This window comes from Macrosteles quadrilineatus, unplaced genomic scaffold (assembly GCF_028750875.1).
Source record: "Macrosteles quadrilineatus isolate MER2022 unplaced genomic scaffold, UCM_ALF_1.0 Scaffold_9__3_contigs__length_116548681, whole genome shotgun sequence".
NCBI classification, from domain to species: Eukaryota; Metazoa; Arthropoda; class Insecta; order Hemiptera; family Cicadellidae; genus Macrosteles; species Macrosteles quadrilineatus.
Genome location: NW_026542602.1, coordinates 111,911,225 through 111,929,212, shown reverse-complemented (window position 1 = coordinate 111,929,212; position 17,988 = coordinate 111,911,225). Strand labels below are relative to the sequence as shown.

Genomic DNA, 17,988 nt, shown 5'->3' with positions numbered 1-17,988 from the left:
AGAATGAATATTTACGGTATTGTCTTAATAAAAAAGGATATTGTAAGACATTTTTTACCAATCATTAGATCAAACCTATAACAAACTGATGGTTAGCCCTCTTAATAGGAAAATATTATTTTTGTGTGTCTTAAAATATTTTAATTTATACAGTGGAGGCTTTAAACACTGAAACAAAACATTTTGTTCTTTTCAAAAAACGAGCGTAAGTAGAGTGCGTTTTGAATTAACTAACAAATTTTCGTGATTCTACCAAACTGTAAATTTCATTAAATAAAGAATATATTTGTTAGAAACCCAATAATGGCTTGCCTTCTGGTATTATAACTGTAGACTGACGCTAAAACAGTGAATTTTCCCCTCAAATAAAATGAAATCAATATGCTGACATCAACGCACGTAAACCATTGACTCTTGGTTACTGAGTAATTTATTCTATTCTATCGATAGTCAATCAAAGCTTAGACGTAACCTGTGTTAACATAATACATTACACATAACACACCTTTGTAGCATGTGATCGTTCACATCTCACTTATTCCCTTTGAAGGGGTTTATTGTTTTCTAAAGAGCATCTTAGTATTATCTACAACGGCCGAACCTACATAACAAGTAATGTTATTGCCTAATGCACTTAAAAATATTCTTATCCTAAAATAGAGCGAGTCGGTTCCAATATTGTCGCTAATGTAGGAAGATTAACCCTCACATTGGAATAAATTTACTCAAATTGACCTTTAGTCGATAATGTAACTAAAAAATCACCTAAGCTCGGTAAGTGAGCAGGCAAATGTAACCTTATCATATTGTTCAAGCTATTTATCACAGAGACCAAAAGATTTTGCGGAAATTTAATTTTACCCTCAGTTTATATTTCCAATGTACAGTGTTAGTGACAAGAATATCATGAGCGTCACAAAACCAGTTATTTAATGGATGATTAGTTTACTATAATTCTGAGCGTTTGTATCCACCACAGTAAGCATAATTGGGGGGGATTAATTTATAATTAAAGTAAAGGGAAATAGAATATTGGAGAAAATCTCGTATATTTGGCGAAACGTCTCTTGCGGATGTGCTATAAAAGAATGTATTCAGTCGTGTAACATTTTATGTTTTCTAGTCACATATGAAAGCAATTAATCATAAACAATGTTAAAAGTTCTGTTAGCCTGCTAATCAGCAGGTCTCCTGTTCGATCCTGAGAAAAAGTAAACAGCTTTTTAATTACTCAAAACTGGACCCATCTGTCCTTGGTAATTTGGCTTTGAATAAATGGTTCTGGGTGATGAAACAGGTGATCTAAGTCAGTAACAAAGCTACACTGATAATGACATTTCATTCCACACTCACCCTGCACTCACATTATTGGGTTAAAATACGCACCTAGGTGGTGTCCCCATCTCTTTTAGTAATGATAATAACCAATGAATGACAGTATATTAGCCAGTATATTCATTAACGGATACTAAGGACGTTGCTGTTTGGTGAGGTAAATTCATTCAAGCGATTCCTTAGACATAATAGCTTAGCATTAAAACATTTTTGGTGATACGTTTAAAGTTATTCATCGCTAAACATGCCCAACTCTTTTCCACTATCCATTTCATTTCACAAAACAAACCGGGACGCGATGTTGAACCTTTCTCTGTTTGAAATCCACTTGAACGGTTTCACTAAAAACAATTTGGATTGATCGCAGCCGAGCGGAGGTCAGTCCAAACATGAAGTGATACTGAAACTCGGGCTTTGTAAATATACAGGGCTGCAGATGACGTCCAACGGAAATCGAAAATCTTCTGTATACCTTGTGTTACCAGCTGTTTGAAGTTGGTTACAGGACATACTATAAACCAATTAATGGTCTATTGTCTGCGGTTACAGTTTTGAATGAAGTTGTCTTGTCAATTGCAGTACAGGTTTTAGTTTTGTAGTTTTTAACGGTTGAATAAATGCTAGTATATTTAACCATTCTTCTCAAGGTAAGATCTCAAAACATAGTTTACTTTTGAATCTGCGCTAAAAATAGTTTTATTATCCTATTTACTATAGAACATAAACTTAGTTTTACATGAAGTTTTTTTATTTTTTATTATTATTAAAAAGAACAAGAAATTTTATTTTTATTTTGAAGAAGGTAAAAAGACAGACAAACACTTAACTAACAAGATAAGTTTTTCACAAGAAATCACTAAACTAAAATTCACTAAACGTTCATTTATTCCATTACTTTTAAATTTTATGGATAGGGGTATTTGTGCGTTTGTTATTTTTGGACATGTTCTCACATTTGTATAAAAGAATAAAATTATTCCTAAATCCTTATATTTTAGGATTAAAATAGTATACTATTTTTAGATCATGTTTAAAAGGCTTGGAGGATGTAAATGACCTTGTATGTTATTGAACGATCATCACCTCACGATCATCATCCCCAGGAAGGTAATTTGTACAGCCGAACAACCAATAACAGAGTTACATTATGTCACAGAACACTTTCATGCTGCTTTACTTGTACAGTACTTTTTTATGGCTGAACTAATTCGGGAGAGAAACCAGTCCGACAAATCCAAACCAATTCAGTTTCAATTTACGAGCGAAAAATCGTAAAAACTTGAAATTAGTCGTGAAATTTATGGTACAAATCGATGTATTCTGTCATTTTAATTTTATTGCAATTTACTATTTGTTAACATACATATAACCACACCTCACATTAATTTATGTATATGAAATCAAGTAATGTGTTACTTTCTGCAAAACAACCACACACGTAGTTTAATGAAACATTTCAAACACTTAAGCATCCGTTCTGTCCAATCTTTACTCTATATTTCTCTCTTCTGTTTGCACAAGATATACGTAAACAGTTTTTACTGCATTTTATAAACTGTTTTGAACCGTAAAACATTCGTTGAATAAACACATCGAGATGAACATCTCGGTTGATGTCGACGACGACGGAGCAAATGTTTGTAGTCTTCTCCCACTGTTTGCTTCCGTCTGGCAAATTGAGTCAACCTACACTTGAAATCACCATCCCAATCTGCACTCGCAAATTAGTTCACGACGCTCTAAATGTGTATGTTTCGTTGTATCTCAGTATACCTAGTGAGGTGCTGTTGTATGTTAAAACAAATAGCAAATTTGAATATATCTTGAACGTTGTGTTGATCACTTTAAAGCTGGTGCTGTCAATACAATTTTGTTCTACTATTCTTCCGTGTTGTGATGAGTACTCTTCTTCTCTAATGTTCAGTTTCCTGTGAACTATAATTGAACAACACGTTTTAACAACAACATTTCATAAAAATTTTAATCATATTACATTTGAATAGGAAGTGCGATGTTTAAAATACTTTGTAAACATGTTATTACTTCCCTAAAAGTCTTAGGGTAAATCTATGATCTACTTTTGATTACGTATATTAATTTGAAACATTAGCTTCTGTCGGGGTCAGCTCTTACGGCCAGAAACTCGAGAAAAACATGTGTAAATATAAATATTAACCACTCCCTCTTCTATTAAAAAAATGTTTAAGCCCAGTAAATATTTGTCATTAGGCTACTTAACAAAATGATATAAATTACGTAATAACAAAATATTGGATAGTATGATTTTTTTAATTTAAAGTAAAGTTATAAAATAAACGAACTTAGTTTTGGACCAGAAATTGACAAAATTTCAGATTACTGCTAACTACTATACTCATGAACTATAATTCAGATGTAGAAATACTGTATAGTGGTGGGCATAACTAAAATTGCCCATTTGAAATTCGAGTAAAAGAACTTGAATTTTATTTAACTTATTATTTTACTCTTTTAGTTTTATGTAGAACGGCCATATGCTAAGTGTTTTACAAGCGTGAGATGAGTCCATTAATCCTTCGCATTATTAACTTTAAGAACACAGTATAATTTTGCCTGAGGATGTTTGAGGCCCGAGCTGTAGTGAAAGATACAAAGAGTTGTTGAGGTTGAGGGTAAAGTCGTGAACGTCGATTAACTTATCGGACACGCTATTCAGATAATCTGGTCTAGCAGCAGCAGCTAGCAGTCATTGCGTTACTCCGATCAAATCCGATGCGATCAGAGCCGGTGTAAACGGATTACCCGCCTAAACGTGGCGTGTTCGTTACGTTCCCGCGTAAAATACCGCCCTCAATGTATAGGGAATTAATAACTGTTCAAACGTTGTATAGTAATAAAAATTAATTATTCGATGTAGGTGAATTCTACGAGGCATATTTTTTAATAGTTATAGAAATTTGAATCACATGAAATCATAACGATTTCAATGGGCTTTTATGGATTTTATTTGTGTTCCGGGAAATTGAAATATTTGAATACAACCTCTAGTTTAATTAGCTAACCAGTTGAAACTGTTACTCAACTAAACATTAGTACAGTATCATATTGACGATAAAATTACTTGTTTATCAAATGGAAACGCTTGCACGAAGAGAGTTTTAATTCGGCCCTCACCTCTGGTACTTGATTATTACTTCAGGGGGTGAGATATTTGCTCCGAACTTTCCTTGTTCTAAACATGTTGTAATATTCTGCATCTAACTTGTTTTTAACATAAATATGAATGTAACTTTAAAACAAATCACCACGCAGAATTAGTTTTCACACAAAACACTGTGTGAAAAATCTATATTGCTATTTAAGTTAGCTAAATGTTTTAAAACAAACATTTCAAACGTTGTTTAAAATATAAAATAGAAATGTGTATATAGCACATGTAATGTTAGAACCGCACAGTTATAACTACTAATTGTTAATTAATTATTGTATGCAGCCGTTAAGAGGCAATAAGTGCAAGTTAGCATACTCTATTACATTACTAGTACCTCTGTACTTGATCCTTCCAGCGATACTTTAGGTAGGCCTACTTTAAGAAACAGTTATTTATATGATTATGTTACAACTAAGGTTAATGATAATTGTACGACTAGGAGTACGCTCCGAAGTCGCGTATGAGAATGAACGAAGACAATTTCATACATCCATGTTATTTAACAGTAGATCAACCACATTCATATCAGTTGATCAGCTGCTCAAGAAGTTTTAACTTAATTAAGGCACTTATCAAATCCATAATACTATAGATGAAACAAATTCCCTAAGGGAGTATGTTAAATCAACAGTATGACAATACTTTTTCACCAAAGCAGTTTACTGCACTTTGGGCTTGTGTCATTAAAGCAGCTAGGACCAGGAATCAGGGAGATGGTTTATGCATGGAAACTTGGGTCCAAGGTCATAAGACAGGTTTGAGAAAATCCACTATTAAAAGAACGGGTAAATCTTTCCAAATTCCGTGATGTATAATCAAAGAATGTATTTCAATTTATTACTAAAACCAGCAATATTGCTAGAAAATGCTAAGCAATATAGGTTTGTCAATCTAATAAATAAAATCTCCAACAATTATTATTTGTGATGATTCATTGCTGTAATGTACAGCAGTGTGTAAGAACATCTCTCACATGACCCATAAGAAGAATTACAATCATATCACAATACATGAGAATTTAAAACTTGTGTGGCGAGGTGGAGGAGAAAACACTATTTTGAACCAGCAGATACTGCTGATTTTGTTGTGCGAGTGATAAAACAAATGTTTTAAAGTTTTAAAACTTCATATTTAGATTCATATTTTAAGTCATTATCATAATAGTTTTAAATGCAAAATTACTATGAAGGAGTAAATATTTTCTAAATATCAAGTATTTTTTTCCCTCCTACAACTTCACACACAATTGGAGAGTACCTACTGTCAAATGTTCGACTCTCTAGAGGACGAGATCCTAAACATCGATGATGAGGTGACTGTTTGGAGGGATTTCAATGCTACTGTGGTGGTATGTGAAACAAACACAGGAAGGCGGTATGTTTTAGAGAGGGCAGCCAGGCTAGCTCTCTATATCCTAAACACAGGTGACGTTTCCAACATCCGTCACCCCCGGCATGGAAAGATGGTCCCTGACATCTCTCTGGCATCTGAAGCCCTAGCCCACCGGTCACTGATAGGAGAGTCTCTGAGGACTACTCTGCAAGCGACTTATCTGGCAATTTTCTTCAAGGATATTCCTGAACTTTCCTGAGCTGGGCAAATACACAATATGCCAGCTCAGTTCATCCGTCTCAATGTATCTCAGTTGTCTTTGCCAGGGCACATTTCAGGGTTATATAAAAAATTAACCTGTTGGGGACATTGGAAGTGCCTAATTTCAAGCTACGTTGACAATGCGTTCCACCATCTCCGGCATTTGATCGTTCCATGCCTAGGATTTTTGCCACCGCAGAAAGAAGCCAGTTAACTGGTGGAAACCCAAGATTGTAGAACCCTGGAGAATATGCCTTGAGCTCCAACGAGCAGCGCACCATGCCAGAAACTGGCCTGAAGCTAGATCGGCAGAGCTCAAGGCCGCAATTCAAGATCCCCATATAGTGCTATCAATTGGAGTAACGTCAGGTGCTGGAAGCAACTGTCAGGACATCCAGAACAATTCTTGAGTGATGGGCTACAAGATTGTAACCCAAATGATAGGGACTTGGTCACCAACTACAGTCATGGAACATGTCACCGTTGCAATTGTCATTGAAGCGTTATTTCCAAAGCATCCACGGCTACCAGCGAGGGAATTTGGAGATTAGGGCGCGTTATCAGCCTTTCGGGAAGAGGGACTTTCCTCCGCTGTCCCATTCCTTAGAAATGGAAGAGCACCTAGCCCTGATGGCATTCCTGCATAATTTCTACAGCTTGTTGGTGTTCATTAGACTGTTACTTGAGATACAAGTCACTAACTAATACCTGAAGAATTCAGTACTCAATACAGAACTTGTAGTCATGGATTCTGCTATGCTGTAAGTTAGTTGAAACCAATCTTAAAACTTAAAGTGTGGCCTATCTTTACATTCTAAGTGGTATTGAACTTGGATTTAAATGCAATAATGTCTTGTAAATTTTTATTTGGTTGCTTGTTTTTATGAATATTAACTTTAAAATAACCTTTAGAGAGTCCCCATTTTCAAGTTTTACATCGAATGAAAGTTGTTTTTTTTATATGGGACTCTTTTATCTAAAACATTCAGTAAATACAGTCCACTCTTGGTAATTCAAACACTTGATAATTCAAAACTTTCGATAATTCAAAATGAAGGCTCAGTCCCTAGAGAATCTCTCAATAATTCAAATTTTTACCATGCATTTTGATACACTCGGTATTTCAAAGTCCAAATAGAGGGCAGGTCACGGGTTTAACACGCAGTAATTCGAAGTTTCGTCGGAAAAACACTCTATAATTCGAAGTAACTCAGTAATTCGAAGTTTCGTCGGTTAACACTCTATAATTCGAAGTCATGCTGTAATTCGAAGTTTCGTCGAAAAACACTCTATAAATCAAAGTCACGCAGTAATTCGAAGTTTAGTCGGCAAAACACTCTATAATTCGAAGTGATCTCTTCCTGTTATAACAGGAAACTATACAGTACACTACATCCTGTTCCCATGGTAGGCTAGTGTTGGATTTGTTTAGTTAGAGCAGTAGTCTGAGTTAGTTCGCTGACTTGTTTTTCTAAGTTGGCAATCCGATCTCTAGATTGCGCGACATCTCCTTGAGCACAAATGTAGTTGTCGACAGCTGGTAGTTCAGCTATTGGCGAAATATATGGCGCTAAATAATAGATTTCTTTGCAACTACAGTAACTGAAAAATAAGCCGTTGATTGTGTACTAAAATACGGTATGATGTTTTATTATAACGTGCTGTACCTTTGTATGTATTAAACAAATTAACTCTCTGTAATTCGAATGGTTTATTTTTCTCCCGATAAATCGAACTCTTGATAATTCAAAACTCTTGATAATTCAAATTTTTATGCTTGGCCCACCAATTTCGAATTATCAAGAGTGTACTGTACCAATTTTCATTAAAAATTACCCCCACCACAGCAAACCTGCCGACTAAGCGAATTTCTACTTGCCTTATTTGATTTTCACTTAAATGTATTTTAATAACATTAGGTTTATCGAGTACCTAGGTTTGCTAATACAAGGAGGGTAATAATAAAGTGCAATTTTTGGTAAAATACTTAATAGCTTAGAATAACAAAAAAAAATATATATAACAGGGGAATTTCTTTTAAAATATTTTATTTTTTCTATTTTAAATAACCGTACGAAAACATCTCAATGTATAAAGTTTCTTCTGTTTTAAGCTGTTCAAAATGGTTTAGAGAGAAAATATTTAATTTCTATATAGTCCAAAATGAGAAAAACCAAATTTTACCCATAAATCCGTGTTCCCGTAGTTCGATCATGCTCCTGTGCTAACTCGTCCAAACAGGTTTGTATGAAATTTCATTGAAATTGGATGGTTTTTACTCGAGTTATCGTGCTTACGGACACAAACACACACACATATATATATTTATATATTAGTCTGAACAGATGGTGTTTTTGGCCACTGGAACATCAAAATTAAATATTAAAGTTGTTTCAGGTCTAGGTCTTACCCAGACCTGAGACAGTAATAGCTTATAATTTTAATGCTAATGATTGCAAATAGTTATTTTTCATAAAGAAATCTTTATTTTTTCCCATACAACGTACAAACACAAAGATAAATTTACAAAAAAAAAAAAAAAAAAAAAACAATAACCATCTTAGGTGTAAATATACACTTTCTTAATTTCCTTTAGGGCTTTACCCCCTCTAAGTTTAATTTATTTCTAGAGTCCATCCAAAGATCCTCGATCTTAAGGTCAGCATATCTGGTATGCTGAGAAACTTTCTTTATTAAGATTGATATGTGAATTGTTATTTACAGTGGCCGTTCTAGGGGCCTTGTTATGGAGGGCTACCAGGGTGTTCCTCACCAGTAGGGGTCTAAGAGCTGTCCCCTGGACAGTTTGCTGTTTTTTACGTCACATTTAAGGTCTATAAACTATGTTCAAACACAACCGTTACGTATTTACGACAAAAATTAACTTATGTTTAAATTTATACTTCCAGGTCCAATATAAAAACTCCCATGAGTGGCTTCAGCCTCTGTGCCCCCCCCCCCCTTTGAATCGCCACTGATTTTAACAGCTGTAAATTTAAGTGAATGTTTAGCCACAGTCAGAATGTAAACAAAAGACTAAGCAGTTTACTTGGTCTGTGGATATGATGATTAGTGGCATCATATAATAGTTGGCTAAACTTGTTTTTTTTCTTTGCTGCATCACTGGTTCATGGTCTGTGAGTAGGTATTGTGAACCAAAAGACACCAGCTCTAGATGTGTAATATTAAATGTATACCTTGGTTTGTGACAATGACCGCAGCGTCGCATACGAGGTAAGTTCGGAAAGTAAGATTCCCCTACTCCCCGGGGGAGCGAAGCCACTTCTTTAGGGCTTTGGCTGGGACGTTTTTGACTATCCTCCATACAGCCCTGACCTCGATCCAAGCGATTTTCATTTGTTTCGCAATCTAAAGTCTTTTCTTGGCGGTCAGCGGTTTATCTGCGATGAAGATAAACCGCACTTCACTCTGCATACTTACCTGTCAAACTGTTTCAATTATTAAATATTTTTATACAACATTTAATGTATCTCTATGCCAACATCATCCTAAACTGCATGTAGCCCATAGAAACCATTGTAATCCCCTTATCTGCCCTTTAATAAATATTGCAAAACAAAAACAAGAAATTAAAAAAGCTAAAGAAAAGGGTAGAAGGGGACCCTACAATTCACACGCACAAAATTTAACATCAACTGGACGCAAAAAATTCATTTGCCTTTTTTGTAATTGCCATCAATACCTCACGTATTTATTTTGGTTCATACATAACGCATGTTCATCATTGTCTTGAATTAATTAATATTTTGTTCAAAACTGTAAAAATGGAGTGTTCCGTTGAAATGTAAAATAAAATAAAATAAATAAAGAGCTGAAAGAACGTGTTACCTCATGGTTGACTACACAGGCGGCAACATTCTACGAGGAGGGTATACGGTACTCAAACTTGTACCACGCTATGACAAATGTCTCAAATATTGCGGGAGTTATCTAGAAAAATAGTGTAAGAGTTGTAGATTTTGTAAAAATAAATATTGTTCATGTGTATCTGTACTCGTTATTCTTTAATTTCAAAACGGAATCCGGTAGCGAACGTGTCAATAGAAAAACATAATCAGACTTATTTCACTCCTTTGAGTTTTAACGGATCAGGCTAAGATTAAAAAATAATCAGATTAACAAAGCACTATAGACAATTATTTTATGATGCTTGCTGTAAGCATGAAACCACTAAGTGTCTCACAGAGTACCTAGAATATATTATCGCATGAAATGTTTGTTCGATATAAATATTGATTCAAATATTTCATTCAACGTTATATCAATTTTCTGTTGTTATTACGGATCTAAGAAAGCCCTACTACTACCGGTATTATCTATGGTACTATGCTATTAGTAATAAGTATTAGCTTAGGTAATGGTAGGCCTAATTTAATAGGTGACACTTTACTTTAGTAATAGTATCCTATTATCCCATGCGTTAAAAACCCACCACAACCACTATGCTATGTAAAGGTAAATTGCCAAGATATTTTATTCCTTAATTGCTTAATATAGGCCTAACGGTAACTTAAGTTGGGAATTTCTTTTACCTTAGTTAGGCCTTAAATGTGTGACCTGTGGGCTAGGAAAGGTCACAAGTTAAGTATGAAATATTTTTAAATTGTTGCTTAGCCTACCTAAGGCATATTATGTTAGAAGCATAATTAATTTAACATCTAGGTCCTACCATTTAAATTCTACAATTCAAGATGGCCTTGGCGTACGCAATATCATAGACTTAACACGTTCGCTACTGAGCGTCGCATATATGCGACGCCGCGGTCATTGCCACAGACCGAGGTATACATTTGAATCTTACACATAGACCGGCTGTTACTTGGATAACAGTACACACAGACCACGGGCGAAAACCTGTAAACCAGTGATCATTTACATTGTAATACGCTACAATCTTGTTTGTAAATAAATTATTCTTGTTTTTTTGTATTTTTTATAACCTTTTGTAATGTTGCATATTTGCGACGCTCGGTCTACGGCGAAGACAATAGTGAAAATTATCATAGTTATTCTTGAAATAGAGATTATTCAAGAACAGTTTATAACTGAACAAATATAAAAGCTACATAGGATGTTGCAGCATACATACTGCATACGTACATACAGTGATGCAGAAAAGTAAAGACCAGTTTTTCCAACTATTATATGACGTCACCAATCATCACATCCACAGACCAAGCGACGCAGTTGTGCGTCAGACATCTCTGTAGACCACTGCAGGGAATTCAGTGCCTTCAAATAGACCACTACAAAGATATAAGCATTTTAATAACATTAGAACCCCGACGCAAATATGCGTCGGCAGTCTATTTTATATGCGACGGCAGTCTATGGGTGGAAACCGGCCGTCACATATGTGCGTCGCTGGTCCATGTGAATGGAAAATTTCGTACTATTGCAGTAGCAAACGTGTTAACTTCATTATGTTAACAATAGGCTATTATTTAAAAAAAAAAAAAAAAAAAAAAAAAAAAAAAAACACTGCATTGGAGTTGCTTATTTGGATAAAGCGAAGCAAAAAATTGCCCACTTTGACTCATGGCTTATTTTCTCACTCTGTCAACCATTAGTATAAGCCTAGGCCTAACTCGGTGTAGGTAATATTAAAATCAAGCTTATTATGTACTGATTGGTGATGATACTTAAGCTAATTCAAAACATAGAAGTATGCCTAGGAGAACAGTTCCGCAGAGAACCTGCAATATATTATCGATTTAAATATCAATACAGAGGGCCTATATCGATTTTGGTTCGGTTCGATAAAGCTATTGTTTCTACAATATATATTTTTGTTGTTTAAACGTGGAATTGAGTTACCTATTAGGTATTGATTTTAAACTCAACCAAAATCAAAATTTATTTTATGAAAGTTAAAAACAAAATAAACAATAACTATCATAATCCAACTTAAACCTTATTAATATAGGCTAACTTAAGTCAATTACCGCATACAGTTAGAACATTTTTAATTTCTTCTGTTTTTAGTCGCTCAAATTTAAAATAATACCTCCCCCGCAGCAAACCTGCAGACTAAGCGAATTTCCATTTGCCTGATTGTTTATTCTCCGTAAGAATAATATAGAAATTTTAAATTTACAATTTTTTGGAATTTTCTCTGTGCACGGTAACCATTAGGCGAATAATAACGCTTCATTAAGAAATTACCGTAGCCTATTTGTTTTTTTAAGCTCAACAAAATAGTTTTGGAAAGAAGTTTTAAAATTTTGTGTTTGTAAGGTTAAATAGGGGAAAAACTTATTTTTACCTTAAGTATAAAAACCCCATAGTTCCCATAATCAGATCGTGCTGGTTTGCGAACCCATTAGAATAAATTTAGGTTGACACGTTTACACCAAATTTCATCAAAATTGGATCATTTTTGCTTGTTATTGGGTTAGACCTAAGTAGGCCTAAGTAAGTTTAAGCACAGAAAATATAGCCTACTACTATAACCCAGAATGCCAACCGCATGGTAAAAAGCGTCAACCCTACTTTGAGAGAGCTTTGCCTGTCAATTCGTAGGCAGCGCCACCAGCGTTGCTATGCTGAGTGCATTGCAACGCTGGTGGCGCTGCCTACGAACTGACAGGCAAAGCTCTCTCAAAGTACTTAACGCTTTTTACCATGCGGTTGGCATTCTGGGTTATAGTAGTATATTTTCTGTGGTTTAAGTTAAGTTAAGTTATTAAAATTCATCGAACCGAACCATAATCGATATATTATTAATTTTATAAAATATTGCAGGTTTTACCGGCACTGCACCCATGCCTAGGCATACTAAATGAGAAATTCTGAGGTTAGGGCCTAACTGACTTTTAGAACAATCTGTCACATGAATCAATTTATAGATTCTGATTGAGCTATGAATGCTTCAAGCCTAACTTAGGCTTTAGAACAGTAATTATGGAAACTTTACTGCAAACTGATAAGCCGGAGTTTCCTAAGTTAGGCACAGAAACGGAGTGCAATACACAGACTCCTCTTCATGTTGTATGTTGTTTTCTGTCCAAAAATAGGATTACGCGCATTTCGACGTCAAAGTGTCATTGTCAAATCGTACAAAAACTTTCTAAACCATATGGTCACGTCACAGTCTTTCCGACACACACAAAAATCACATTACCGGTACAAAAATACATTTAAAAGTAGGCTTCTAACTAAGCTCGCATGCCGAGGCTCGACTGCCGAGCAACAAAAATACATTTAAAAGTAGGCCTAAGTTACTAACTAATTTGTGGTAATACGACAGATCTCTGCTCGCAAGCTGAGGCTTCCACAGATCTGTCGCCTTACCACAAGTTAGTTAAGTTAGTAGGCCTAAGTTACTTTTAAGTGTATTTTGGTAGGCCTACCGGTACCTAATGTGTTTTTTGTGTCGGAAAGACTGTGACCATATGGTTTAGAAAGTTTTTGTACGATTTTACAATGACGCTTATCGTGTTGTGACGATGTCGAAACGTGCGTAGTCCTGTTTTTGGACTTACGGTACATGGATCACTTGGCGATCAAGGTAAAGAAATGTAACCTTATATATAGACTCCTCTTACCTTAGGTAGGCCTCTTAAAGTACGGTAATTTAAGTTTAAGTTAATGTTAACTTAACTGTTTACCTAGAAGTGCATCGTTGTTAATTATTAAGTGTTGCTAATCACTTTTCCACACTCCGCGCCTAGAAAAACCAGGCTTAAGGCCACAGATAGGCTTACTTCTCCAAGTTTAAGTTTATAAGAAATTTATCTATTAACTTAACTTAGGCCTAGGTCCTTTTAACTTAAATTAAATAAGACTGTAGAAAAGGCCAAGGTTATTACCTTTGATTGCAGGCTCTAACTTGATAGGGAACACTCTGTCAGTTACACTTGATAACTTTTAGGCCTAATTTGTTAGTGTATCTAAGTTTACTTAGCTTATAATTAGGCCTAGGCCCTGCCGGATAACGTTTATAGGCCTAGTTTCAAAATAACACTTGAAAGATCATATCTCAACAATGACGATTGATATTTTAAACACATAGGCCTAACCAGACACAGTGATTAATTAAAGTTACTTCCTTGCTTAGGGTAACCAATCAATGGCCATGCCAGCCTAGATCTAGTGTTTGCCATTGACATGGGTGAACAAAATCGCAAGAAGGTTTACTAATCGAATCGATAGGTAGGCTAGTTTCAATCAATAATAGCGTAGCCCAGTTAAGAAACTGTACCCCAAAAATCTTCCACTATTTTATATTACAGCACCCAAAAACCAACAAAACAACACCTAGCCAAGAACCAACAGAGAAAACACAACAAAGAAAAGAAAACACAACCGAACTAGTGATGGGAGAATCGAATACAGAATCGAATAGTATTCGAATACAGCCCGAGTATTCGTAGATTCGAATACTTCAGATTCGTACGAATACTTTTTTGTGAATACTCTTGACCTCAGATTTTGCAGGATTTCTTGAATCTAGAAAGCGAATTCGGGGAATTCAAAAATGTATTCAACACTTTTTCAACTACTGAATTCCCTTTTGAATATCTTACGAATCCGTAGCATTCGTAAGAGTACCTATTTAATGTTTTTACTGCAGCATTTGTTTTCATCTATTCGTTATAATTTTACCATTAGCCCTATAATTTACATATTAATCGTTAACATTTAGAATATATTGGATATTTCAAATATTAGGTTACTACTGGTAGAGGGCAATTGAATAGAATTTATTATAACTACAACCGATTTATGTAGTTACATGGCAAAATAACATGCATATCTGATGTAAATTATCCATACAAATGAATAAGACATATTATTAAAGATATTAATTAGTTAATATAATATAAAATAATACATTAATAATAAAGACTGTAACTGACCATGAAATAATTATAAGTTAAAATAAATTTACCTTTTAAAAATCATATAATTTAAAATTACATTGAATAAATTATATTAATGAATTAAATTACTGTAAAACGAAATAACAGTGGCCAAAAGAACGGTTGCATTATGAAAACAGAATTACACACTCATTTTCCATGCTTTGCATAATCAAAGGCGTTCGAATACAAGTATTCGTAAAAGTATTCGAATACAGGGGAGGCTACGAATTCACTGTATTCGATTCTTTAAAGTATTCGATTCTCCCATCACTAAACCGAACCGACGACGACGACGTGACGACGATAAGAAAAAAGACACCATGTTATGGTTAGAAAAAATGTCTCTTTAAGAAAAATCTGATTGGCATAGGCATTTAATAGTATGCTATAACAATAATATTGAAAATTAATAATATACAAAGCTCAAGACAATGTTAACACCACTTATTTTTAGAAATCCATCATGCCACCCAAGTGATGAAGTTTGGCCCAAGGACTAAGGTAAGGTCTTAATTCAAGCCTACTAAACAAACAACATAAACACATGTAAAAAGTTAAAACATGTAAATACCTAAAATATTTTTATCGATTATAATACATTTGAGTGGATATTTTTAAATCCCATATTTATTTCCTCAGATGAATATTTTTTTTTAATAATTATAATTTAAAGATTTATTATGCATATAAAACCATTGACTAATATAATATACCTACACTGTCTACTCCATGGATGAAATAAATAATAGAATTCACTTCGGTCTCTTTGGTCTCTAGAATTCACAACAAAGTTGTTGGTCGTAAAATGTAAACAAAAAAAAAGAAGAAGAAGGTAGCTCCTAATGTTATTCTTATGGGGGAAAATTAAAATGGTTTTTTTAGGATTTTATAATTATTACTGAACAAATAATCTCCAATAACGAACTTAACCAAGATAATATGATAAAGAACCTTTGTGCAAAACATCAACTTCATATACGTAGTCATTCTCGAGTTTTTGGATTTACATGAGATGCATTTTACACCAGTATGAGAATTCACTTCGTTCATTCAATTATATAAGGTTAAAGAAAAAATAAATAATATCTGTTAAAAATGGATGTATTAACAACTAGATGATCGGGAAGAGACGGGTCCAGTTTATAACCATCAAAAAGATAATGGTCCTTCACAGGATCACATTGGTGACCAGCTAATTACTTAGATAAATCCTCTAAACTTATAAAATAGAGTCAATAAAACCAAATGTGCAAACGCAAATCGCGTCCAATCTATGTAGGAGAGAATTAAACAGACGAAATTTTCAATTAGGAAACACCGTTTGGTATGAAATTCGTTGAATGGTCAACGCGATTAACCAGATACTAGAGAAGGCCTCTATTGTGTGGAATTCAATGGACAATGGCGCATCGTGGTACTGGATTGATTCTTAACTCCTCAGCACATTACACGGCTCACGGCTATAGTGGACTTGACTGATAATCTTCTATTTGACCTGATTCAATGGAAATTCCAACGTATATTGAGTACCGTCCAATAAGTTAGTACTTTACCGATGTATAGTGTTAGTTTAGCAGATTTTAGGTTTCCCCATTTTTTACCCCCAAAACATAAAAATTTTTAATGTCTTTCTGAATTACATTTAAAGTTTGGAAAACGCAAAATTTAGTATATTGAAGATTTGCTGCACATCTCCTGGCTACTGAGAACATTTCAAAAAACTGAAAATGTAAAAGTACTATGTTATTTTTATAGAAAATAAATAAACTTATGTAGTTTTATTGTGATCAAATTTGGAAAAAATATTTCACACTAAGCAATTACATAAAACTGTATTAATGTTTAGTCGAGTAACAGTTTCAACTTGTTGGCTAATTAAACTAGAGGTTGGATTCAAATATTTCAATTTCCTGGAACACAAATAAAATCCTTAAAAGCCCATAATACGTCCTTACATAAAAGGCTTCCCCTGGTACTAAGGAACACAACGAAAAAAGAATCATCCAATTCGGTGTACTCGTTCTCGAGTTATGGAATACCAAAAAGTTTTAAAATAAGGGGTTCATTTTTATTTATATAAATTTAGTAAAAGGTATTGTAAAGAAGGTGAATGAGGTGTAATGAATGGTTGTGGTATATTTTTAGTATACTTCTCATTTTGTATGTATTTTGCATGTACATTGTACTTATTCAATGACTGGTTGATCTGCCTTGTTCCGTTCACAACCCACCACCCAGCCCTCAGCGCCTTTACTGCTGAATGTTTTTTTTCAGTCAGACAAAAACAACGAAAAGAAATTACGATCGAAGTGAACAAGAGTTGAGACTAAATTTAATTGTTTATTTACAGTTGCAGTTTGATGAGCACCCCAGGCTAGGCCTGCGCCCCGTGCTCCTCCCTGCTGGATATAAGAGCTCCTCCCTCAACGTTCGGTCTTGTTACAGGTGTGGTGAGCGAGCATGTCCTAGTTAGCTGAGACTATGCGCATTGTACCTTCCCAGCCCATTGTTGCGGTAAGAACCACCTAATATCATCAACTGTGTTTATTTTTGTTGTAGAGCCTCAAAAACCTAAAAATTATTGTTAAAATATTCGTTACCTCGAATTATCCTTTGAAGTTGTCGCACACGACATATTTCAAGGTGTATCCTCTCATCTTCATGTGATCAATCGTGCAGGAGGATTCACCAGAAGATGTGGAAGTCGCTGCGAAACATGTAGTATGACTACTGCAAAGGTTGATTCGATGTAACGAATATTGTCTTTGAATATAAATTAAGGTCCAGGAGAAGGAAATCAATTCTGAGTAAACATATTCGGTTCAACCAAAATGTTATCAATATATGAGAATGAGTAAGTAATACTTTAAAAAATATGAACATTGTGTAAATACCTGATTAGGATGAACACAGATAGCACTCATAAACTAGTTTAAGCAAAATGGTTGGTACCATCTCATCAAAATTATTGGTAAACCATTT

At 34.5% G+C, this 17,988-nt stretch overlaps 1 long non-coding RNA gene across 2 annotated transcripts in view; it reads left to right on the top strand.

The window, feature by feature from the left end:
• LOC129004211 (uncharacterized) overlaps positions 1–17,988 on the top strand; it is a 119,813-nt gene that overhangs the window by 74,293 nt on the left and 27,532 nt on the right. For both annotated transcript variants that reach the window (XR_008491682.1, XR_008491683.1), the window contains exon 4: positions 17,452–17,520. This is a non-coding gene — a long non-coding RNA (uncharacterized LOC129004211). The remainder of the gene's footprint in view (positions 1–17,451; positions 17,521–17,988) is intronic.